At 45.1% G+C, this 25,178-nt stretch overlaps 1 pseudogene across 1 annotated transcript in view; it reads left to right on the forward strand.

Annotated features, from left to right (window-relative positions):
* LOC147700857 (uncharacterized) overlaps nt 1–25,178 on the forward strand; it is a 141,726-nt pseudogene that overhangs the window by 66,911 nt on the left and 49,637 nt on the right. The window contains exons 6-7 of the transcript XR_015297414.1: nt 9,342–9,455; nt 16,685–16,773. The product of XR_015297414.1 is annotated as an uncharacterized LOC147700857 (transcript). The remainder of the gene's footprint in view (nt 1–9,341; nt 9,456–16,684; nt 16,774–25,178) is intronic.

A 25,178-nucleotide genomic window follows, 5' to 3' on the forward strand; every position in this document is an offset into this window, starting at 1 on the left:
TTTCCGGCAGCAGATGATCTACACATGTTTATGGATTGCCCAGAAATTACTAGCTACTGGAGGCAGGTGGGCGGCTTTTTGGAGGAGGTTTTATCAACACCTATTACCTGTTGCTCCAGATAGATTTTTTTTTTTTTGGTCTTCCACATGGGTACAGGATGAATAACAGCGCCACACAGTTTCTGTTTTATGTGATTGTTATCGCTAGGAGGGAAATATGCAGAGAGTGGAAGTCCGAGGCCCCACGAGGTTTGCTGACTGTCTAAGGAACATCATGACTATCAGACAGGATGTGTGACGGAGAGGGCGCCATCAGGGTCTGGTCTGCACTAAAAGAATGGTCAGAAAAATAAAAGTCCAATGATTATGCCAGAGGTTTGTGGTCCGGTCCCCCCGGGTAACAAGGCAATACAGTAATTTGGGAGTTGGACAAGGAGACAGCCTACCTCTGGGTGACTTCTGTAGGCCGAGCACATACCCCAGGGGCGGAATCTAAGTTGATATGTGTGACCGGCTCAGAGTGATCCCATCTAGAGTTGATATCTTTTGGTGGCATGTATGAGGAGAAAAAAAAAAGATTTCCATACATTGGAGCAGTTCTGGACACCACGGGTTTATTTATTTGCGGGTTTGTAACGCGCTTGAATAAACTCTGTAGTATCTCTGCGCCTGGGAGCAAGAAAACAAAGACAGAGCAAAAGTATCATCAGATGGATTCTAGATCTGGTTTCAAAACAGCATGGTTTTGAGCTGCCTTCTAAATTTTAGATGTTCTGAACATTGTCTGAGAGACAGAGGGAGCTTGTTCCACAGTGATGGTCCAGTTACAGATAGAGCTTTGCCTCCGTGTCTGGCCTTACTTGCACGGGGCACCACCAAGAGAAGGTGGTTGCTGGATCTGAGAGATCGGGTAGGGACATATGGAATGAATTTGTTTTCCAGGTAGATGGGCCCTTGTCCGTTTAAGCTTTTATGTATTAAACAGCATATTTTAAACTTTGTTCTCTGACGAATTGAGAGCCAGTGTAATTGGTCCAGAAGAGGTTTGGACGCAGTTCTCCGAAGGACATTCAGGACCAGGCGGGCCGCCGTGTTCTGGATTACTTGGAGCTTGGCCAGCACTCCCTCGTTTGCAGAGAGTAGCAAGCCGTTACAGTAGTCGATCCGACTTAGAACAAGAGCCTGTACCAGAGTTCTCCTGAAGGAATCTGGGAGCAGGGGAAAAACTTTGCGCAACAGGCTGATAGTGTGGAAACATGAGCCTATGACATAGTTGCTGTGCTGTTTCAGCGAAAGTTTTTGATCTAAACGGAACCCCAGATTTTTAACGACCTGCTTTGGTTCAGGAACTGCTCCCAGGTCGTGTGGCCACCAATCGGGAGTCCATAGCATTTTAGCCTCCCCGAACAGCATGACTTCTGTTTTGCTGACATTGCACTGAAGGCATTTAGAGGACATCCATTGTGCTACAGCCTTCATGCCTAATGAGAAAGAGTTCTTTACTTCAGTGGAGAGAGTTTTGAAAGGAAAGAGGAGCTGCGTGTCATCCGCATATGACACTGGGATGAAGCCATACGTGCGCATCACTCTTGCCAGGGGTGCCACGTAGATGTTAAAGAGGGTTGGGCTCAAACAAGAGCCCTGTGGCACCCCTTTCGAAATCTCTACCTCCACTGAGCGATATGCACCCATGGTGACACTCTGGGTGCGACTGGAAAAGAAACCCCTTAGCCAGGCAAGGGCTTTGTCCTTTTGTCCAATGTTCCCCAACCGGTCAGTCAGGATGGTATGTGACACGGTGTCGAACGCTGCCGACAGATCTAATAGTACCAGGATCATGGCGTAGCCCTTGTCCTGATACATATGCAAGTCGTCTGTGACTGACAGAAGGGTTGACTCCGTGCTGTGCTTCGGCCTAAACCCTGATTGAGAATAGTCCATCCTCCCTGCATGTTCAATGCAGTTTGACAGATGACGGTTTACATGTTTTTCAGTCATTTTCCCTAAGAATGGTCGCAGGGATATGGGCCTAAGATTGGATAATTCGGTCCATGGTATGGCGGTATTTTTCCTGATCGGTCTTACCAAGGCCAGTTTCCATTCCCTGAGGGTGTCACCTGAGCTTAGTGAGAGATTCACGAGCCTCTGGATCACAGGGCATAATTCTTCAGCAAGCATGGGCATTATTCTAGCGGGAATCGTGTCATCCGGACTTCCACTCTTTATCTGTGAGGTTAAAGATAATACCTCCTCTGCAGTGATAGGGGGAACATGTCAAGGGTGTGGGTGATAGAATTAGATTCATCCTTAATCTGAGGGAGGGATTTGTCTATACTAAATGCCATATTAGATTTAACAATTTTCTCATAAATTGTGTCTATTTTATTAGTGAAGAACTGGGAAATTTCATCACATAGCTGCTGTGATGCCAACTCAGAACTTTCACACGCTACAGGTTTCACAAAAGATTATAGGATTTGGTACAAAACCCTAGGAGAATTTCCTGCAGCTGTGATTTGGGACGCGATGTGTGTCTTGCGTGCTGTGCGAATGGCTTTGTGATAAATTGATAGGGAGTCCCAGTAGCGTTTCTTGTCATCCGCCAAATGGGATGTGCTCCACCTCTTTTCAAGTTTTCTGGCGGCTTGTTTCAGTGTCCTTAAATGCTCTGGAAACCAGACTTCTTGTTTATGGGCTGGGCGTGGTTTGAACAGTTTCAGAGGGGCTATATCATTTATAGCTGCCTTAGTTGCCCCTTCGAATTTCTTTAGAGCTGTTTCAATATTCTCTAAAGGAGTGATAGCGGGTTCTACAAAACTTTCTTTGAATGAAACTTGATTAATTTTGTGCCACTGTCTTCGTTTGATGGGCAAAGGGACCGAGCCTGAGGGGGTGGGTTTAATGTGGGGAGTATGAAATTCAATTATAAAATGGTCACTCCAATTTACTTGCATTGGGGGAAGGCAAGTAACCAAAGGAGAATTGGATAGGATCAAATCCAGGGTGTGACCTGCCTTGTGTGTGGGCCCGCAATTTCTTTGTATTAAGCCCAGTAAGGATAGGTCCGTCAGTAAAGATTGTGCCTCACTGCAATCTCCTAATTCACTGTGCACATTAAAATCCCCTACTAGTAAAAAGTCACTGTCATTATTCATATATGAGGCAAGTGTTTCAACCAGTATGTTAGAGAAGTTTGTGCAAGGTCCAGGAGGGCGGTACACCAAAGCTCCCTTTCGGCTTCCCTTGGGTGTGAAGCTAATTTTAAGGATCAGCAATTCTAGTTCTGGTGTGCTTAGTTCCTCTAAAATGGAAATATCAATTTCCTGTTTGTGAACAACCGCAATCCCTCCCCCTATCTTGGTGGGGCGATCTAATCTAACTATTTTGTACCCAGTCGGGATTCCTAAGGTTATGTTATGTTATGTTATGGGGTTTTGTAGAGCGCACAGCTGTCCCAGCAAAGGGGCGTCACAGCGCTGATGCTAAACAAAACACAACAGAGAACAGAAAGAGACTTCCGGAAATTAAGGAAATAAGAAAGTTTTAATGGCTTTCCTGAATTGGTAGAGTTCATTTATTTCGCGAATGTGGCCTGGTAGAGTGTTCCATAGCTTAGCTGCTAGGTACCGAAAAGACTGTCCACCAGCTCTACTGCGTTTGAATCGGGGGATTTCAACCAGATTCTGGCCGGCTGAGCGAAGGGCTCACGTGGGCACATACATCTTCAGTAGAGGTTTTAGCATTCTGAGGGTAGACTGTCTTAAGATTTTAAAAGAGATGCATAAGGCCTTAAATTGTATTCGCTGGGCTACTGGAAGCCAATGTAGTTTGCGAATAGCATTGGAAGTAGAGCTAAAGCGGGGCAGGCCTACTAAAGCTCTTGCAGCCGCGTTCTGAACGCGTTGCAAATGGACCGTTTCTGTTTTGTTGGTCCCAAGAAGCAGAGAGGACGCGTAATCCAATCTGGACAGCACCATAGATTGGACAATCACTTGTCTGGTATCAGGGTCAAAAAATTTCAAAATAGTTTTTAAACTTCGCAAAATTCCGAAGCATGTAGCGGCCACTTTTTTAGTTTGAGTGATAAAACTAAGGGCAAGGTCTAACCAGACTCCCAGGTTTTTGACTTCTGGCTTAGGTGTAGGAGCTTTTCCCAAATTGGAAGGCCACCAGTGATCCCCCCAAAAGTTCGGGGTTTTTTCCCACCAGTAGCACTTCCATATTTGCGGCATTATGCTGTAGACAGTTGGCAGTAAGCCATTCTGCTACAGCAGCCAAGCCAGAAATGAATTTGAGAGGGTCCATGTCCCTTTCCTCCGATAAAGCAACCACTAGCTGCGTGTCGTCGGCGTAGGGCACGATGTTAAGGTCCCACGCTTTGGCGACGGCAGCCAGCGGCTGGACATACAAATTGAACAGGGTGGGACTCAAGGCCGAGCCCTGAGGGACCCCCTGTTTAATAGAGTAAGCCTTAGAAAGGAAGGGAGGAGTGGAAACCCGAAAAGACCTGTTGGTCAGAAATGACCTAAACCAGGCAAGAGCCACATCAGTGATCCCTGCCTCTTCGAGCCGGCGAAGCAGGATCTGGTGGGACACAGTGTCAAACGCGGCACTCAGGTCTAATAAAATAAGTGCCGCTGTTTGGCCCAGGCCCAGGCCCAGGGATGCTCGAAGGTGCTCCGTCATAGCCAGGAGCGCCGTCTCCGTGCTGTGAATCCATGCTGAGTGTCATCCAGGGTGTTATTGATGATTAAGACATTAGTAAGAATGGTGTTAACATGGGCCTCAGCGATCTTCATGGCCCAGGGGAGCAATGATATGGGTCTATAGTTTTCGGGCTTCTGGGGGTCTAAGGTAGGCTTCTTTATTATGGGGGAGACCCACGCTTGTTTCCATTTGGCTGGGACCACCCCGGTGGAAAGGGAGGCATTAATTATACTGTGTAGTGGAGCGAAGCAACACAGGGAGGAGTCTCGGAACTGTGCAGGCTTAAGAGGGTCGATCGGGTAGCCCGATTTAATGAGCTTAGTGAGCTGATTGAATCTTTCAGTGGATATTTCGGGGATAATAGATAACCTAGAAACAGAGGTAGGTATAGCATCCAAGCCTCCGCTGGGCTGGATTTCAGCAGTGATGGCCAAGTAGATGCCCCGGATCTTTTCCACGAAGAAAGAGGCTATTTCTTCACAATGAGCCGCTGAGGTAATAACATTAACAGCGGATTTCTTTGTGTTGAGTTCCTTTAGGATTTTAAAAATCACTTTAGCAGGATTGGGGCTGGTTTTTATCTCAATGGCATAATATGCTGCCCGTGTTTTACAAATAGCTTTGTGGTAAAGTTTAAGTTGTATTAGGTAGTCCGCTTTTTTATCGGTGGAATACTCTTTCTTCCAGTTGCGTTCATAACGTTTGCAGGTCTTTTTGAGGCCCGCCAAAGTCACGTCATACCAGGGATTGACATCCTGAGTGCGTCTAGTGCACCAGGTTTCTGGAATAAGCTTGTCCAGCGCATGGGTAAGCCAAGTACAGAATTAGTCATAGCCTGAGTCGACATCAGAGAAGGAGTTCAAAAGATCACTTTCAAGAAGGGCATGGAAATCCGTAAGATGGAGTTTGCGCCAGGGTCTTTTACGTGTGACTGTTTGAGTTTTACAGTTGTTGGGGGTAGATGTGCAAAAGGACAAAGCAACCATTGAATGATATGACTAGGCAATACATATAGGAGCAGGGGAGCTAGCTGACTCAATGTTGGTAAAGATAGGGTCCAGCGTATGGCCTCCAGTGTGCGTGGGACCTATGACTAATTGGACGAGCTGGCAGGCTGCAAGATCTGTAAGAAAAGTACAGATCATTGGTTCATGCTCCAGCTCGAAATGGAGGTTGAGGTCACCCAAGATGCTAAAATTAGCTGATCTCATAGCACAGCCTTCCACAATCTCCAGAAGAGAACGTATCAAAACCACCCATTGGACCAGGAGGTCTATATATAAGTAGCCCAGAAAAAGTAAAGTGGGCGTTAATTGAAATATTAAAATATCCACATTCAGCCCCTTTAAGATTAGTTTTCTCAAACGAGCAAGGATAAATAGTTTTAGTAATTACCGCAATACCGCCTCCTCTTGATGCCCTATTAATCAGGGTAATCGAGAAACCAGGCGGGAGTGCTAAGTTAGAGTTAGTTGTTAGATCGTCATTCATCCATGTTTCAGTAATGAAAAATACATCAGAGGATTCGTCCACTAAAAGATCGAATATATTTCAGCATAGTGCTTAGGTAAAGATCTTACATTAAGCTGAAATACTTTCAGTTGATACTGTGACACGGGAAGGCTAAAGGCTCCTGTGGTAATAGGGACCGGGAGATTGAATAGGTTACAAGAGCAGGTGACTGGGCCGCTCAAAGGCTCAAAGGGGGGGAGACAGTCCTTAGTTATGGCAGGGCGTAGGCTAAGTAGCTCAGTTCTAGAGTAGGCTTGCTTACCTAGCCTAATTTTGCCAGCATCTCTGGCGAGAGGCGCAGGACTGGCGCAGACGGGCGCAGACGGGCTTTGCCTTTGGCAGGAACCGAGTGGGGTTTTAGCCATGTTTCTGTAAGGAAGCACACATTTTTCGAAGAGATTAGATCCCATACCTCGGCTGTGTGTTTCGATAATGATCTAACGTTACAGAGCAGATTCTTGATCCCTAAAGAAGCATTATCATTTTCATTACCGATAGGGTTAGGGTGGTACCTATCAATGCGACCAGTAAGGCCACCTTCCTCCATAAGCGTGTCAAACTGGGTTCGGCAATGGCGGCAGGAAAAAGGCCCTTCTAGAAGAAAATTTTCTCCGCCTATACATCCCTGTAACGGTTTTTCCCGTAATTTTGTGAGTAGCTGAGGGGAATAGGATATCCGACTGGTAGAGTGAGCTCCCAGATTTGCAGATGTAGCCCCCGTAGCCCCTGGCCCCGTCCAGTCGCGGACGGGCGCAGACGGGCTGGTCTTTGGCTCATCTTAGGCGCAAGCTTAGGCGCCCCACTGCGCGCTAGTGTCGACGAGTGGCTAAATAGCCCTTTGAGCTGTAAGGGTAGAGCGCTAACCGCTCGACTGTCTGGGAGTGTCTGGGCGTGTCTGGCTCTTACCTGTCCCGCCCTCCGCTCTACGGTATTGGATACCGAGTCGGACCGGGGTGGGCAGGCTGAAACACCGAGTACAGACTTCGGAAATGATCCCCAATGCCCCTGGCAGCTCCGGGAATGAGCGTGGGTACACAGTGGGTGAGTGGTTTAAAATTATTAATCAATTTCAACACGGCGTGAGTGGATTAAAAAGTTTTGCAACAAGATCCACAATACCATACAGAGTGTTCCGCTCTGAAAATGTTAACTGGCGCCAAGCTAACTGGCGCCAAGCGGGGTCGGGAGACACTGCCACCGTCGTTCCCTTACCGCAATCATCCAACGCCTTCAAGGTTCAAGGTCTTTCCTTCACCACCGCGCGTCTAGCACATCCAGAGTATGATCCAGTTGTTTCAACAAGGTAGCTTTTTCGGAGCAACTGGAGCACCCAGGAAAAGATACTATTGTATGGCGCTTTGAGGATGTTCAGGTTGTTATATGTAAACATGAAACCCTAGAGGTTTCTATTTAGTCTGTGCTCATAATCCCCCTTTGAAAAATGTGTAAGATTGAGAGAAGGCCCTATTAGAAACGGAATATAATGCTCTTTTAGTGCACGTAGTTCATTAAATCCGTTACAATATATGACACAAGAACTATAATTAATTAAAGGTGTATACAAAGAAACATCAATCAAAAACAGTAGAAACAACAATACAGCTCAAACTCTAAAATCAATAATTTAACAGCGTTACAAGAAGGGCCATAAACTTTACCAAGTTTCACCTTAATGTGTTGACCCTTTAAGCTCTGAACCATGGCCTACCCCTATACATCCTCTTAAGTTGATTAAACATGTCCTTAGCTATTTCCTACCAGCCTCCTGCAACGTTGGGAAATACATACACTGTGCAGCAATGTCTCTTCTTTAAAGGCACAAAATCTGCATTTTGCATCAGACAAAGTTGATTTCAAACCGTAACAGTCCTTTTTAGGGCGAGCATTTGAGACCTCTTGTATATACTTAACATATACTTCTATGTGTATGTACTTTGTGGGCTCTGGAGATCAGCCCTAGGACTTGTCTGCTTCCGCTTAGGGACTTTTTTTTTTGTTCACCTGCCTCTATTTAACTTTCTTTATAGAAAACTACCAGCAGAGGTCAGTAAAGTACCAAAATAAATATAGCATTCTCTAGATTCCAATACATAGAAATTGTCTTCCACGAGCACCCGTAGACAATAATATTTTTCTATAATCTTTTAGTTTCAGTGATATGACCACCAAAGGCCTTGCTTTTATATTAAAAACAGAGCTTTGGACTACACCATTTCCCGCTGAAAGGCAATATTTCTCTCCATATGTTTCCATACCTGGCGTGTCACGCAGTTCGGTGCTTACTTTCCCTCCATAGTAAAGAACAGTAGATGTTTCAGCACTCAGGCTAATGTGGAGCATAGCTAAATACATGTAAGGTCCAAAAGGCAATACTGATTGCATTGCAAATGCTTGTTAGGAAAGTTGCCCCTTCTAAATAAAAGTAACTTCTGATTTAAATTAAGAGAACAATATATATTATTGGGAACTAAGTGTGCGAATTTAAAACAATCCAGCCATGTGCTTTTTTTGGCCAACTCATCCTTGTCAGATAATTGCAACACTGATGTTATACTCTTGTGGACCACATGTGTAAAGGTTGCAGGAGAACCTGCTGCAGACCACAGCGCTTTAAGCCTCAGGTTGATCAATGGGGATCATCTGCATCTCTCTAGAGAGTTGAGGGGTGGCCTGTGTCTTGTGGAGACTCCGCATAAACTATCTTTACAAGACTTATGTTTAAAGTCAGATTAGTAGTATATAAAGCCCACTTCACGAGTCAAAAACGAGGATTTTCCACAATCGGAAAGATTGTGCCTCTGTTATATGAGACCTTGTACATTGCTTCATTCACCCTTGTTCTGTCTCCTCTCATTTGGCTACAAGAAAATGGGATTAGGAGTTTTTATTGAAAGCACAATAAATGTTCCTAAAGAAGATAGCATGCCTTTTTGTTTCCTGGTTCATCAGTAAAATGTACATTTCTGCTCATGTACAACACTGTGGATTTGTTGAGGTGTCTGGGTTTTGTTTAACACTGTGCAGCTTTAAATGCCATACAATGCAGACAGTTTCCTTATGTTCTGTGGTGTTTATTTTCAAAGTGAAAGCATTCATGGAAGCACTTTCTTTGTCTTGCCCAGTAGAGTTTCCTTTCCTCTTGAGCACCAGTTTGAGGAACAAAGGAGAGCCCAAGACTGGCCGGATGGATCATCCCGGCGTGGAAAGAGCGGAAACCATCACCTGTCCAGACTCTGGTACGATCTCACCGCTAGTAAATTCCTATCAAGTGCAGGGTTTAGAGAGTTGGTGATCAATTCCCGGATCTAGTTTATTATTATTATTTTGTGTTTTTAAAGCGCGTCGGGTTTCCTGGCGCTATGCCCCCACATGGTACTTTTGCTGAAAAAGATGGGCTAATTTATTCAAACCACCAGGATTTTAATTGTTTTTGAAAAATGGAAAGGGACTGACAGGACCTCAGTAACTGTGGCGTTGCGTTCCATAGCATGGGCCCTAGGTAGGAGAACACACTGCCTCCTTGGCGTGTTCTTCTTACTCTCGGAACTGAGGGAAGGTGAGAGTTGCTAGAGCGTAAGGAGCGATGTGGTTTTTAGGGTGATACCGGATGTCTGAGATACTGAGGGCTTTTGTCCGCCATAGTTTGTGCATGTAAAATAATACTTTAAAATTAATTCTTTTTTCTACAGGCAGCCAGTGGAGCATGCGCAAAAACCTAGCTGTGGGGGTGAATTTAGGTGGCTTTAGAATCCGTCTCGTGGCAGCCTTTAGATCGGCTTCGGTCATTTTTGGCCACCCTTAATAATGCCCAGGCACGGGATGTTGCCGTAATCCAGTCGGGAGAGGATCCACGCCTGTACCGCCGTTCTTTATGGTGGAATTGGAAGTCCGTCAAGAATCCTTCTCATCCATCTAAGCATTCCAAAGCAGGAAGCTGTAACCTTGGTGATCTGGGTGATCACCTAGAGCTTGCGGTCTAGCCAGATCCCTAAATTATTAACAGCTGGCACTGGAGCGGGGCACATTCTCAGAGTCTTAGGCCACAGATGTGTGCCCCACAACTGGGATTGGTTGCCACCAAGATTTCGGTCTTGTCACAGTTCAACTTCAGGTGCTTAGTGTTCATCCCGGCCAGCACTTTTCACAGGCAGGTATTTACTACGCCCGCATTTTGGTTTTCCTGTGCTGCCAAAGAGACGATGATCTGGGTGTTGTCAGCATATGAGAAGAGAGTCAGACCATAGCTCTCTACAATATCAGCTATTTGCTGATCCAATAGGAGTCCGCTATCTTCAGCTATCACTTAATGTTAAAGCAAATGGCCCTGGTATTGTTCTGCTTGACACTCATGCATTCTGATATGACCGCCATAACACGTTTTGTTTTATTTCGAGCATGCTGCACATTGTTCCAACGCTATTTAACACTGCCATTAGGTTCCAAGGGTGAGACCTATTTTCTTTGCCAATGCTGGTTAACCTTTGTGCCAGGCAGCTATTGGGGAGGCAAGGTTTAGAACACTCTTAAACTATCCTTTAACTCCTCTGCCCATGGAGCAATAACTAGAATCCTTCGTATCCCCAGCCGGGTCTGGTGGCTTAGTCAACTAATGCATCCACTGTAGGGACCTGCGTTCAACCTCGTGGTAACAGGTTCAAATCTCAGTCAGTGGATCCATTCAGCCTTTCATCCTTCTGAGGTCGATAACATGAGTACTATTGAGTTGGGTAACAATCAACATCTGTTGTTCAGCGCCAAGATACACTTGGGTGAAAGAGCGCTTTACAAATATACATTATGGTATGGACAAGCCCATTGCCTTGCTCTTAATCAAAATATTCCACCTGTCATATCTAGTCTTGATTCGCTAGGCAAAGATCCATCCCGCCTACTCATGGAATTTCCATCCTTATCCCTTGAAGCACTGAACCTACTACTGGACAGGATCAAATCAGCTTCTCCCCTTGATCCGATACCTCTTAAAAAACTGAAGGAATGCATAAATAGCCTTCTTGCCCCCATGCTTGAGGTTATGAACAAGGCTATTACCCAAGGATCTTTCCCCCTGATATGAAAGAAGGCAATTGTGAAACCTCTTCTTAAGAAACCGTCCCTTGATCCGGCCATGTTGAAAAACTTTAGGCCGATCTCCCTTCTTCCAGCTCCCGCGAAGATGCTCGAGGCGCATTTGAACTTTCATCTGTCCTCCTTCCTCGACTCCTCTGAATACCTGGATAACACCCAACATGGTTTCAGAAAACACCACAGCACAGAGTCTGCTCTCACTTGTGTGGTCGATAACATCCGACGCAAAGTGGACTCTGGCCAAACCACGGTTTTGGTTCTGTTGGACCTCACGCCGCGTTCGACACCCTGTCCCCCGCCATTCTTACATCTCGGCTGAGGGAAGCTGGTGTCACGGGACCGGCCCTGAGTCTCCTAAATTCCTTCTTGTCTAAAAGGGAGCAGAGAGTGATGCTTGGGAACCACCTCTCCCCTGCCAAGTCACTGCAGTGTGGGGTGCCACAAGGCTCGGCCTTAAGTCAGACCCTGTTTAACATCTATGTGGCCCCCCTGGCAAGACTAGTTAAATCTCAGGGGATGGAGGTGGTACCCTACGCAGATGACACCCAGATCATGGTATCACTAGCTCACACCTCTGTTAGCACATCTGCCGCCAGTTTCAGGGTATGCATGCAGTATGTGGCAGACTGGATGACTATAAATTCCCTCAAACTGAACGGCGAAGAAACGGAGGTGTTGATCTTTGGGAAGGACCAAGATTTGTGGTCGAGTGAGTGGTGGCCCTCCTCTCTTGGCATCTGCCCCACTCCCTCCCAATCTGCCAGAAATCTTGGTGTACTATTTGACACCTCGCTTTCTATGTCCCTACAAGTTAACAGGACCGTGGCCACCTGCTGAGGTGTGATCAGGATACTTAATAAAATCCGCGGGTACCTCTCCCCCCAGGCGCGCAAACAGGTTGCAGTCGCCCTGGTTGGCTCGAGGCTAGATTACTGCAACTCCCTGTACATGGAAGCCAATAAAAGCCTGATACACCGTCTGCAGATTGTGCAGAATGCTGCAGCATGCTTTGTCTTGGATCTTCCGAAAGCCTCTTCTGCCACCTTAGCCAGGAAGGAGCTCCATTGGCTTCCGGTGCAGCACAGAATCGCCTTTAAAATTCTGTGTTTGGCCCACAGAGCATTGAAGGATGGTCCCTCTAGTGCTATCGGTTCTCTTCTAATGCGTCATGTCCCCACAAGAAGCCTTCGCTCTGCGGGACTCTGTCAACTGGTTGTTCCCCGTGTCAAACTTGCTAGATGGGGAGCCAGAGCTTTCTCCGTGGTTGCTCCGCGGCTTTGGAATTCTATCCCCATTGAAATAAAAATTCTCCCTTCAATCGAGTCGTTTAAAAAGGCTCTCAAAACCTGCTTCTTTAAGAGGGCCTACCTATGAGAGAATAGGACTTTGGGAGGGTGCTAGCTTCTGCATTTGACTTAGGCGCCTTGACGCCCACTGGGCTAAGTTTGCGCAATATAAGAACTATTTCATTCATTCATTCATTCATTCATGAAAAAGAACCTGCAAGAGTGAGGCTAAGAGGCAAGAAGTGTCAAGTGGAGATTTAAAGAGGCATGAGGTGGAATAAAAAAAACGCAGCCTTGGTATTTGTCACCCTGACTTTCAATAGTGCTGGCTGAAGGCCCTGGCACAAGCTTTGAGCGCAGGACTTATACTTTTACAAACGAAGCGCTGTTTGAACTACATTTTCTAAAGTGTTCATAGGAAGTGCAACTTTGGCTGCTGAGTTTAGGTAAAGTTAGGGTGCCTCCCTACGTGTCCACAGTCCTCTTAAAGGGAGAGCACATTCTATTTGTAGATTGGACTTCACTCACTCCAGGCTGGTGCCTGTGGAACCCTTCCATCTCCAGTGCTTCTGTTTCAAAACTGGGCACTAGCATGAGAAGAAGAGGTGATTAGATTTAATGTTGTACATTCCTTCAGTCCAGGTGCCTGGTTCAAAGGATAGAGAATAACTAGTCCCTCAATCAACTAGTATTTGTATAGCGTGGCTAATCACCTGTGAAGTATCCACTAGCAAGATAGTTACCAATGGTTAGTTTGAGCATGGTTTCTCTGTTCTTTAACCCCTTCCGTGCGGGGCGTATTTTCCGCCTGTGCTGACTCCGCCTTGCGCGGGCGGAGTCATGACGGAACGGTTCCGTCATCAGCACAGCTCAACCGATGCTGATGACGGAACCGTTCTGTCATCAGCATGGAAGGGGTTAAACCTTTTTAGGTCTCACCTAGCGTTGCAGCGCGTATGCGTTGCTCGTTCTGCGAGAGATAATGTGGATGAGGAGATTTCAGAAGGTGGGTTGAAGCCCCGCCCCTCATTTTCATTGGCTGGCGTCATCGTTTATGGTAAACGGTGGTCTCCCATTGAAAATGAGGCTTCTTTGTTACCGCCCTTTCTCCTTTTGGGTCGGCTCATCCGGACTGAATCGTTTGCTTCAAGGCAGTTGTGAAGCAAATTTTTATCTAAAGGAGGCATGCATGCATGCAGCAAAGGATCCGGTCCGGATGGGCCGTCCCAAAAGGAGGCAGGGCTGCAGGCAGGCACAACGCGCATGGCGCCCCTTCACTTTCCGTTTTTCTTTTTACTATTTTTTTCCGCACCATGGCGTGGTGACAGCTTGTTTGCTTTCTGACTTGTTTACATTAGTGCCTTGTACGGCGCAGGTGCATATCGTAATTAACAAGGGAAACTTTCTGATACACAAACAGGAAGGACAATGCTTGTGCCCAGGTAACTTGACTGTGAAAGCTAGCTCCTGCCAGCAGACAGCGCGGTGGGCTGAGCCTGTGTGAGCAGCTAGCGCTCACTCATTGCCGGCGCAGCAGCAGGTGTGCGCACAGGGTGAGATGTGTCGGCTCCTACCTCACTCGGCAGAAACAGCACCCTCGCTTGTGTTCCCATTCAGACACAGGATAAGCTAAACCAGAATCTATGTCTCTGTTGTGGAGAAGGAAAATCAAGGGCTACGCTCCTTCTTTCATCATTGCATCGGATGTACAACTTGTGAAAAACCTTTGATCACCTTGTTCTCCAGAACCAGCAGAAGTTGGAGGTGCTCTCTCTGTAAGCTGCCGCAGTGCTGTTAATTAATAGGAATAACAGACCCCCTTGGAGGGAGAGCAACCGTCTGTCAAGAGGAAAGGAAGCATGTGGAATGAGTGCCTCGGAGCACTTTGGAGAGGCAGGTGAGGATGAAGCGGACACCTGTTCCCTCTCCTCTCTGGACTCCAGCTTCTTCTGCAGCGACCCTCCGTGACCCCGGCAGGACATCCCGCTAGACTCCTGGCTCATCACGTGGGCGGGCGGTGCTTCCTGCTGCCCTGCCACACGGAGACGCGGCTAGGTCGGCTGCTCGCTACCAACCGGGGGTTGGAGGCAGCCGAACTCCGTGATGATGCCAGCCCCGGAGAGGGCGAGTTCCTTATCGACCAAAGTGCTTCGATTTTCGAGTGCTTCCTGCACTACTACTTCACGGGCAGGCTGCACCTGATGGAGCAGCTCTGTGCCGTCTCCTTCCTGCAGGAGATCAAGTACTGGGGTTTAGGCGAGCTGTGCCTGGACCGCTGCTGTCTCGACAAATCTTTTTGACGCAATGACCAAAGCGTGGCGCTAGCCATCGGCAAGGATGAGCAGGAGGACGACGTTGAGGAGGAGGACTTCACCAGGGCACTCTGTGCCAGCGCAAACCAGCGACTCTGGGAACTCCTGGAGAAGCCCGCCTCGTCAGCTGCCGCCCGCACTTTTGGCACCCTCTCCATGGGCTTTGTGCTGCTTTCCATCGCCAACATGGCCCTCATCTCCCTGGAGCTTGGCTCGGTGGACGCGCCGCTCTCTGCCCTGCTGGAGTACGTGTGCATGAAGCTGGGTGGCAGAAGCAGCCTGGACAATCTACTTTGTTTCTAACCTCTCTTTAATCATTCCACACATGGGGCTTTTTTATTTATTTTTAATATATCGTGCTCTATTCCATGATTATTGTGTCACCTTGGTGGGTTGTATATGTGGGTGGGGGTTAAGTGTATACCATGACAGCATCTGTTTTGCACTTATGGGCTGGTGAACCCTTCACAAACCACCACATCCTACGTTTTTGGATTTTAGGAGTCATGTGTGTGCGTGTTTTTTGCCTATGTGCCACACCCTTTTATGTACAGTCTTCTTCCTTCTGAGACTTCTTTGCTGGTATGGTGTTTGAGCAAAGGGCTGGGTGCGCTCAATTTTCATCGGCAAATTAATTGTCCAACTGCATCTGCAGTGATTGTAATCTCACACCTATCTAAACAAATAATGATCACACACCTATATCTGCAGGAATACTTATCTCACACCTATATATGCACTGATAGTAATATCACACCTGTAACTGCAATCTTAGTAACAAAGCATGGGTATATGTAATTTCCACTCAGAGTCCTAAGTCCAAAATTAGTGGGTATTAACATTTTTAATGCATTAAATTAATGTAATAAAAAAAAAAAAAATCAATAAAAGCCAGTACCATTTGCAATACAAAATTCACAGTAGTATAAATGCAGTGCAATAGATTTCGCAATTACAACAAAGTGAGCTATTCCCATTTTGCATTACACCATTTGATTAATGCTTCACAAAGAAAAAAACAACCAATGACATTCGCAATGCCAATAGCTCAAAATAATGTCATTGTGAGACTTATTGTATTGTAAATGCTTGTTTACTGTGGTCGTCCGTGACAGAATTACTGTGAAGTCATGCAGTGATACACTCAATGAACAGGTGTACATTTTAACTGTTGCCCAAACCTCTAAACGAGGGGCTTGGTTTTCAGTCGGCAGCAGTTAAGTGTTTGTACAGGTCTGGAAGACCATCTCACCGCCAATCCGCAACCTGTTTTCATTCAAAATTACAATAGGAGGAATTTATCTAAATTTACAATAAATCGAAAGTCTTCTGCATGCCTTTGGAGAAGAAGAGGTGATGGGACTTGAACCAATTAGTCACTTTCTGATTCAACCATTAGGTTTGAATTTGGTTTAAGCTTACAAAGGGATCCTTGGCGGGATGCTCCAGCATCCATAATGTCATAATCCTCTCTCATTCCAGTATTTGTCTCCTGGAGGCGCATAATGTTTCATTAGTAATGGTAATGCGCAGAGTTCTTGTTTCATTGTGATCATTGTGTATGCTTGGCTTGATAGGATAGTTCCCATTACATTTGCTGGGACAAAAATGTTTCCCCCCTGTGATAAGCGAAATTACTAGATTTAGGCTCTATACGTCAAATCGTTCTTCGTCCATTTTCCTTCTTTGTTATGAAGTGTCTATCCACATTAAACTCCGAATGAAAGTGCTGGTACTTTCATTTCCTAGCTTTGATTCTGGGACATGTTCTCTTCACCTCAGGTGTCTCAGTGGTTATTAAAAAAGAACAAGAAACCTATTCTGTGAACCAAGAGGATTTGGAGAGCAGAGAGGTCCTTGAAGCACCCTCAGGTGAGTAAATATCTGTGCTGTATGTTTGTGTGGTGTGTGTTACCATCTGGGTTCTCACTTCTCCATCACAGAATGCGTGTCAAGCATGTAGTGCTTTGTGCGTGCATGCCAGGATTGGCATTTAGGGTACTTGAAGTACATAAATGAATAGGAAGGCCATCCTATCATAATTCAAGAGTAAACTGGATTAAGGAAGTTCCGAATGCTTCATAATTGACCAATAATTGAAGAAACCACAGTAGTTACTTGATAGTTCGTCTATTTGTATAAGACAGAAGATGGCAAAGTCTCCATCTCGCACCACTCAAGAGGAAGGAGGCTGTAAAGCTATAAGTGATCTTACACTGTTTACTATCAGTGCTCCAAACAGCTTGTATACTGACTAGGTTGGAGAAGGTGAGAAGGTAAGATCATGATTTCTGGGTAGAAGTCTTGTCAAGCTGTTAAAAAAAATATATATATATACTACACCTCTAAACTTCTTCCTGCTACAATATACATTCTATTTCACAGATAATAATTTAATTGAACTTCTATCCTAATAGACAAATGTATTGATTGCAGTGTTGTTCCTGACAGGGCTGTTGTTTTTAATATAACCATTAACCTTGAAAAGTAGCTAATCATGCTCACACTTGTTGTAGTTTAAATACTGATTTACTGTTGTTGCCAAATTTTGACCGATTTCACATGAATATTCAAAATATGGATCAATACTTACTAACACCTATATGCTACCATGGGGAAATATGAACAACATTCCATTGTATAAAATAAAAAATAAACTGCTGTGCTTTGCTAGGGTTGCACAGAGGAAGATGTGTGAAGTGGTTATGTTTATAGTAATAGTATAACTACATCCAGCATTCCACCATTCTTCTATGTCAACCTTCAAGAGAATTTATTTGCGGATAGATGTTCACTGTTTTTCATCAAGAAACTACATTCTCAGTTTCATCTATTGCTTGTGTGTGTGTTTGTGTATTTATAAATTCTAAGTTTTTTTTAAAAGAACAGCAGATCTTTTGGTCAGACCAAATTATATTGTTACTTTAACCTTGGGTTATATCAGTGGATTTATAGGGTTTCTTAAGATTTCTTTTTAATGTAAAGTAATATTTTATTACAATATGTAAAGTCATCCTCCCTGCCTGAAAAAAACAAAGGTTAAAGTAATGTTATAGTTAGGTGAATATGACAATGACACTATTAACATATTGAACTAAACAAAAACGCAGAAATTCACCAGTTATAGTTAGCAGAGTTAAGTATAACTTGCGCCCCCTCCATGCACAGTTCATGACCTCACATATTACATCACTCATGACCTGTTCCATGACATCATTTATGACACTACTGATGATGTCTCAAATGAAATCATTGATGACATCACTGACTACATCATCCAAGCTTCTTTTGTACACATTACTCTATAAACTAGCATAAAAGCCTGAAAATAAGTACAAAATGGCTCAGAATAATATTAACCCCTTCAGCGCTGCGCAAATTTTCGCGCTGTGCTGAAGGTTCTAATGAGCCTGTCGGCTCATGACGGAACGGTTCCGTCATGAGCACAGCTCAACCGACGCTCATGACGGAACCGTTCCGTCATGAGCATGGAATGGGTTAAGAATCATTAATGCCATCACAAACACAACTCCTTTAGGTGTGGCAATCGTGTTATGAGTAACATTGACCCCATGCCATATATTTCACAGGTAGCCTACTTCTCATTAACAATCAACCACAGATATATGGGAAACCCTCATTTCACACAGTGTTCAATTTGTATACAACTCTTCAGAGACAGCCAAGTTGCTCAATATTCTCAACGTCTGCTCCAAAATTGCAGTCACCAAACATACATTGAGAAATGAATTTGATATGAGTAGAGAAGTGAGAACATTAATTAAACCGTATTTACTCTATGGAGAGAGTTTACTCTGTACTCTGCCTCAGTGTGGGCAGGAAAACTGATCTTAAGTCTGATCCCAGCCGTGGGAGCATATTTAAAGCTCCCGCCCGCTGGGAGCAGATTTGGTGCTTGCTCCTGCTTGTACTGGCGTGGGCAGGAAAACTACTATATCCCAGGGTGGACTCCCGGGATGGCCAGGTATGTCCCACTCACTTTTAATTCGTTTAGCGACCCTGGCGGATAGAGTCCCCGGGACCTTTTGAGGCTCTGCAAATTTCGGCCCTAGGGTGGGCTCCCCAAGGCCTGTGATGGCTCGGGAGAGTGGCTGCACCCCCTCCATTAATAAAAGAAAGGGACCCAGCAGCCATTTAGTTTCTTTTATGATCCCATAGGATTCCCGTGGGATCGCTGCAATTGTTTTGCAGATTTCGTTTTGTTTTTTGGCCCACCAAAACGAAGTAAATCAGATAAGCACAACCGGAGATATGGATTTTAGAAGCAATAATAAATCATTACTGAAAAACTTTAGCATTGCAGTCAATGGGGAAAAAGCACTAGTGACAATTGGTCACTTGCAGGTCAAGTTGCATGGAACACAAGGAGGTTAAAGTTGATGCGGGTCCCAGGACTAAGCCACAACAGTCAGTTTTATTTTACCAGACTTGAGAAACCCAGTTGCAGAGTCGTCCTGCCTGTCCGTGGTGCTAGTTTACACGTGACTGGTGGGGAAACGTGTGAAAAAAGTAGACAATAAGGCCACTGTTGGTGTTGGATGAAGGTTCTGTGGTGCTCCCTCAAGGTGCAGCATTGAGTAAAGGTGCTGGTTGCCAGACTGGCCACCAACAAGCCGTGGCAGTGGTAAGGTAAACAGGAAGTGGTTTCGACGTCACTTGAAACTTGCTGGAGGTCAGGACCCTGTTTCCTACAGTGCACTTGTCCATCTTCTTTTGGGCAATCCTTCAGAGGGCCCTATGGCCAGCGGTTCTTTGGTTCCGGTACTTTGTTTTTACCTGTGGCTTGCAGGGGACTAGTGCCACTAGTCTAGGGGAGTCTGGAGGTTCCTTTGCCTCTTAAATGGTTCCCTCTGTGTGGAGGAACCAGTCTTTGGTCTGTAACGAATAGCAGTCGTGCAGTTCCAGGAAGGTTGCCACAGGTGCAGAGTATCACGCCTTTGGTTTGTGCAACTCCTGTCGTCACAGACTCAGGTCTCTTCTGTGTCCTTAGTTGCAAGTCAGATCAGAATTGAGGTTCTGTTGCCAAGGGTGCCCCTTTAATTGATAGGGCTGTCGGCGCAAGTGGCCAATGGGCTACTAGCCACAGCGAGGTGATCACATCCAGGGGGAGGGGGAGGGGCGTGTCATCTTCTCTACCCTGAAACCTTTATTCTACCACTTCTAAAATAAGCTGAAACCTTCTTCATCTGTACAGACAAGGTAGGTTCTCCCGAGGTGTGGCTAGCCTTCTGGCTGTGTACACCTCTTCACTACATAATTTTCCCACCTGCCTGGGTGCAAATGTACCCGGGGAAGGGGAAGGGGCTGTTTACTCCTTTGGGAGGCTGCCTGGGTGCATATCACAGGCAGTGAAGGCTTTGAAGCTCCCTGCCTCATGTGCCACATCACAAGCCATCCTGTCGGGGAGGGAGGTGTCACCTCCTTCCCGTCCAGGCCATTGCTTCGGACTCCTGGAAGGGTTCACACCTCCTGGCAGGCAGCCAGATTCCTGTCTTGGCGGCAGCAGCTATAGGCTGCCAGTTAGAGTACAGGAGAGGCTGAGGCAACCTCTAAGGTAGGCACCTGGGTGCAGTGCAGATCAACCACAACATTAGAATCATGTCAAGGGTCGATGCCAAACCTGACCTGCCATGTTATCCTATGGACTTGCTGATCACTTATAGCAGCCGTTAATTGCATGGGCCACTTTAGGGGCATACCAGCTTGCACATAAGTGTCCACACCTTTGATATAATGCACCCTGCCTCGTGGACTCGGCCTTCCTTAGGGGTAACTTGCATATATTACAAATAGTGCCCTGACCTTGCCATACATGCCAAGGGCTAAGTCGAGCAGTTTGCACTACTCCTATAGTCTGCAATGTCTGGACTGCTGTCAACAGTTTACTTGGGTCACTCATAGTGGCACAAACAGTGTTTCAGGCCCTGGTGCCCCCTTTGAGATCCATGCCCTGGGTACCACTGGCCCCATATACAAGGGACTTTAAAAGGGGGGTTAAAGTCCTTTCCTACTGGGGTTGCAAATTTTCATGTATAAATCATTTATTGTCCACCTCGTATAATACCTTTTTAGCCAGGATTATAATTGAGGGCATGACATCCACAAGCCTTTTAGCTATAATGCCCATGAAGACTTTATAATCGGTGTTTAACTATAATATTGGTCTGTATGTGTCAGTATTCCTAGGTCTTTTTGTTTGCTTTTAAAATCAGGAGTATGGTGGCTTCATTCCAAGATGGAGGAACATCTTCATAAAGGAATATTAAGTGAAACATTATTTTCCACTTTGGTACCATCTCATTTACTAGTTTCTTATAAAGCCCACCTGGTCTCCCAAATATTCCTGCTGCTTTCCAGTTCTTTAATGTGTTTATTGTTCTTATCGTTTCCTCTTCTGTTATTTTACTTCATAAGGCCCCAGAATGAGTGTCTGTTATTAGAGGCAGTCTACTATCTGACAGTCACTTTATGAGCTTATTTGTGTCTGGATGTATTCTTCCATATATTATGTGCTAAGGTTTTAAATATCTCCAGTTATGTATCTCCTGGGAGGTTGACCTCTTTTCTGGTTGCATCCTCTATTAGAGTATATATAAAATTGCTGCTTTCATCAATTTTGGTTATCCATGCTAATAGCACCCCTCCAATTCCCCCATATTTGAAGTGCTTCATCTTACTAGCGCTCCAACAATCTTACATTTTCTTTGCCAGGCATTTTCAGGTCATTTTGAAAGTCTAGCTGCAAATCTGCGACTTCTCTATCTGCAGGTATGCTTTGTTGTTGTATCTCTCTTTTTCTGCAATCTGATCCTTCAAATTCATACACTCCTCTCAAGCCACCGTGTTGGGATTATGTGCTATTTTACTAGTAAACCAAACCCCCTGATATAGACCAATGCTATTTTGCTAATAAACCCCCTGATCTAGACCAATGCTATTTTGCTAATAAACCCCCTGATATATATTGATGCATCACAGAGCATAATGCAAGAAGGCGGACCCATGTTATAGTAGAAATATTTCTGGTTCTTTTCTGTTAATTCATGTACATCCTTTGTGGCAACTAGCAGTGTTCTTTTTAATGCCCACCTATTTTGTGTTTTTTTTTTAACCAGTAATTTTAGACTTAAGATAACCACCAACTGATCAGATATGTATTCTGGAAGATGGGTTACCCTTTTTGCTATTCTAACAAAAGATTTTTAACGCAAAACATTACCTAGGCTGGTGTAGCGCCATTCTTTTGGATATAAAAACTATGTTTTCCGGTTACCAGATTTCTTGAGCCAGTAATTGAATAGGCCCAGGTGTTGTCTTTTAATTTAGTTTGTGGCATACTTTCAGGGTTGAAACATATTTACACTTAGAAGATCCTAACTGTATATGTACGATGACATTAAAATCTACTCCCACCAGACACGGGGAAATAGCATTGATTAGGTGGGACTTCAAATAGTTCAGAAAAGTAGAGTCATCAGAGTTTGAGCCATAAAATCTCACACATGTAGAAATTGTCTGTCTGATCCCTATTGGTGCAAGATTCCATAGCCGTGTATTATCAGTTTTGTAATTTATTATCCTAATTCTGAAATATTTTCTTTGACTGTTGTCACCACCCTTGTGCTAGCCGTCTGATCGGTACAGATGACTCTTGGGTCCATTTTCATTTCTTAAATCGAGCCCAGCATTCTGAACTATCTAGATTAGTTTCTTCAAGTATGATAATTTGTGTTGTGAAGTTTTTAAATTATATTTTAGTTACTTTTTGTTTCTTCCTAGAAAATACCCCATTTATGATCCAAGTCGCAATCATCTTTTTTTATTTCCATTTGGTTATTGGTGCAGAACAATCAAATAGAGTACAAAACCAAATCATATAGTGAATCGCATTCAGAGGCAGCATAATAATAGCATCACAGGATTGCCAGCAATACTCTCATGTTCTAGAAAACACTTCCCGTTAACGTAATTAAGCTACAATAGACGGTTAGATCATGTAATGACCTCATTCCCCTATGGGTGGGACGTGTCCATTGATCGGTGGGCAAAGCGATCCCCTTGATAAATTCCACTTCCGCCGCATCTTAGTCCATTTATTTAGGCACCCTCTACTATCGTATACCACTCTCTCTGCCTGCATACACCAGTCCAAGTCGATTTTCCAATCTCTCAAGGTTGGCACCAGTTCTCCCCTCCATTTCCTGGCAATATTACGCTTTGCTACTGCAAAGCCTAACGTAACCCAGATTTTTTCACCCGCTATTAGATCTGTTTGTTTCCTAATATTTAATAAACACCATTGGGGTGACTTTTCCATCTGTTTTCCACACACCCTGAGATTGCATGCAGCGACCTTGCTCCGGTCTTGAATTTTTGGGCATTCCCACCATAGATGGATGAGCGTACCTGTCTGCCCACAGAGCATATGGCGACTTCAAGCGGGGATGCAAGTGCCTCCAACTACTCCTCATCACATCAGTTAGGGTCCCCACGTCTTCCAGCCCAATTTGCCTAATTTTCTGTAGGGTGTAGGATGAATTATGAAGCAATTTCCATTATGTCAGGGAAATTGCCTTATCTTTACGTTAATCATCAAGGAGACTTTACTCCAGGGGGGAGGATTCCAGGATAGTCACACCGAGCGGAATTACTTTTGATAGGGCGTGGTGTATCTGGAGATAACGGTAGATTACCGCCTGGAACATCTCATATTACTTCTGGAGGTCTACAAAGGGGTTAATTTTCCCTCCCTTCCATGGGTCACCCACCCTGGAAAGCCCGATGCAGTCTCATTTAACAAAGCCCGGCTGGTGCACCAAGAGTCCCAATTTCAGTGAATCTCATAACGGGGTGAATATAGTGTTTTTACCTTTCCAACCCAATGACGCTGGCGCTATGTGCCAGATTATGATCGTTTTTGATGTTGGAGTGTGAATCAGCTCATTCCCCCCCCCCCCCCCCCCCTCCCCCTCTCCCCCTCCCCCAATGAAGGGCTCGAAGGAAACATCCTGGCATCATATTTGGGCTATCCAATCTGTACACACGCTCGTCTTGCTCTATGTGGGCCCATTATTAGCTGCGATGCCTAGTAGTAATACTGGAGTGCTGGGAGGGCGATTCCACCGTCATACTAGCCTTTAATCAACTTGTTTTGCGCTATTTGGGGGACTTCTTGGTTCCAAAGAAGCATTCGAAAGTATTTTGAGGATACCAAATAGGGTGTATTTTGCAAAATATAAACAAAGAGTCCTCCAATGCTTAACGGTCATAGAAGACCATTGGGTCCAAGTCACAATCTTGGTCCATTTTCCCGTAACGTTTATTTCTTTGTCACTCCTGTGATTCTCAGTAGTTTGTTTTAAATTTTGCCTGTAATGTATTTGTGCCTCTTGGACTTCAATCCTGCCTGGGCACGCGAGGAGGAGGTGGTTTCATGCAGGCTATTTACGTATCGCAAAGAACCCTGGCTGCACTTGCTGAGCTGTTGCCCTAAACTGGCTGATGATCAACGCCGCCTGCTTTGCCCTATCTTTAGGGCAAGGGGAGTCCAGACTTGCAGGAAGGCCTTGGGCTTGTGATTCACAAAAAGCACTGTATACTGCCTGGCAAGAGTGGGGAAGATCACGAATCCAATCCGGTTTAAACTCATCGAGTTGCCACAGATTAATACCAGTCCTGACTGCCAGTACACTGCACTTTATCCTTTTCCTCCCTCAAACCTGAAAGTCATCCGTAGACCCGAAGGAGTCTACACCAGCAACTAAGTGATAAATTCAATAACAGAAAGCTGACAGGACAGCACTTCGTACTCTACCCCTTCCTTGTTATAGCACAGCATGCTCCCTCTCGAAGAAGCTGATAGTAAGGGCCTCAATTGACTATTCATTTTAAATGGTCTTGGATCCCAAGTTTTTACTTATTTATTGGTTTTAGAATGTGATGTGCTCCTATTTGTGTCATACAACTGAAGGTATATGAGAACACGCCCATATTAACAAAGAGCCGGCATCCCCATTTGTTGCATTTGACATCTGCAAGTGTAACTCGCGCCGTCTTATGGGAATGCTTGAGGCAAGGAAGGTGCCCTATGGTGGTTACTGTTATATGCTGACTTTCTTCAGTGATTGAAATCAGGGGTCCAGATTCTGCTTTGGAAAGAGAGTGGTGAAACCTCTCTGGAACCAGGTTGAGTGTGATCCTGGTATAAGGGACTGGATATTGAATCTGCAATGCAAAAGGCTGTTAATGCGTGACC

This window comes from Lissotriton vulgaris, chromosome 7 (genome assembly GCF_964263255.1).
Source record: "Lissotriton vulgaris chromosome 7, aLisVul1.2, whole genome shotgun sequence".
NCBI classification, from domain to species: Eukaryota; Metazoa; Chordata; class Amphibia; order Caudata; family Salamandridae; genus Lissotriton; species Lissotriton vulgaris.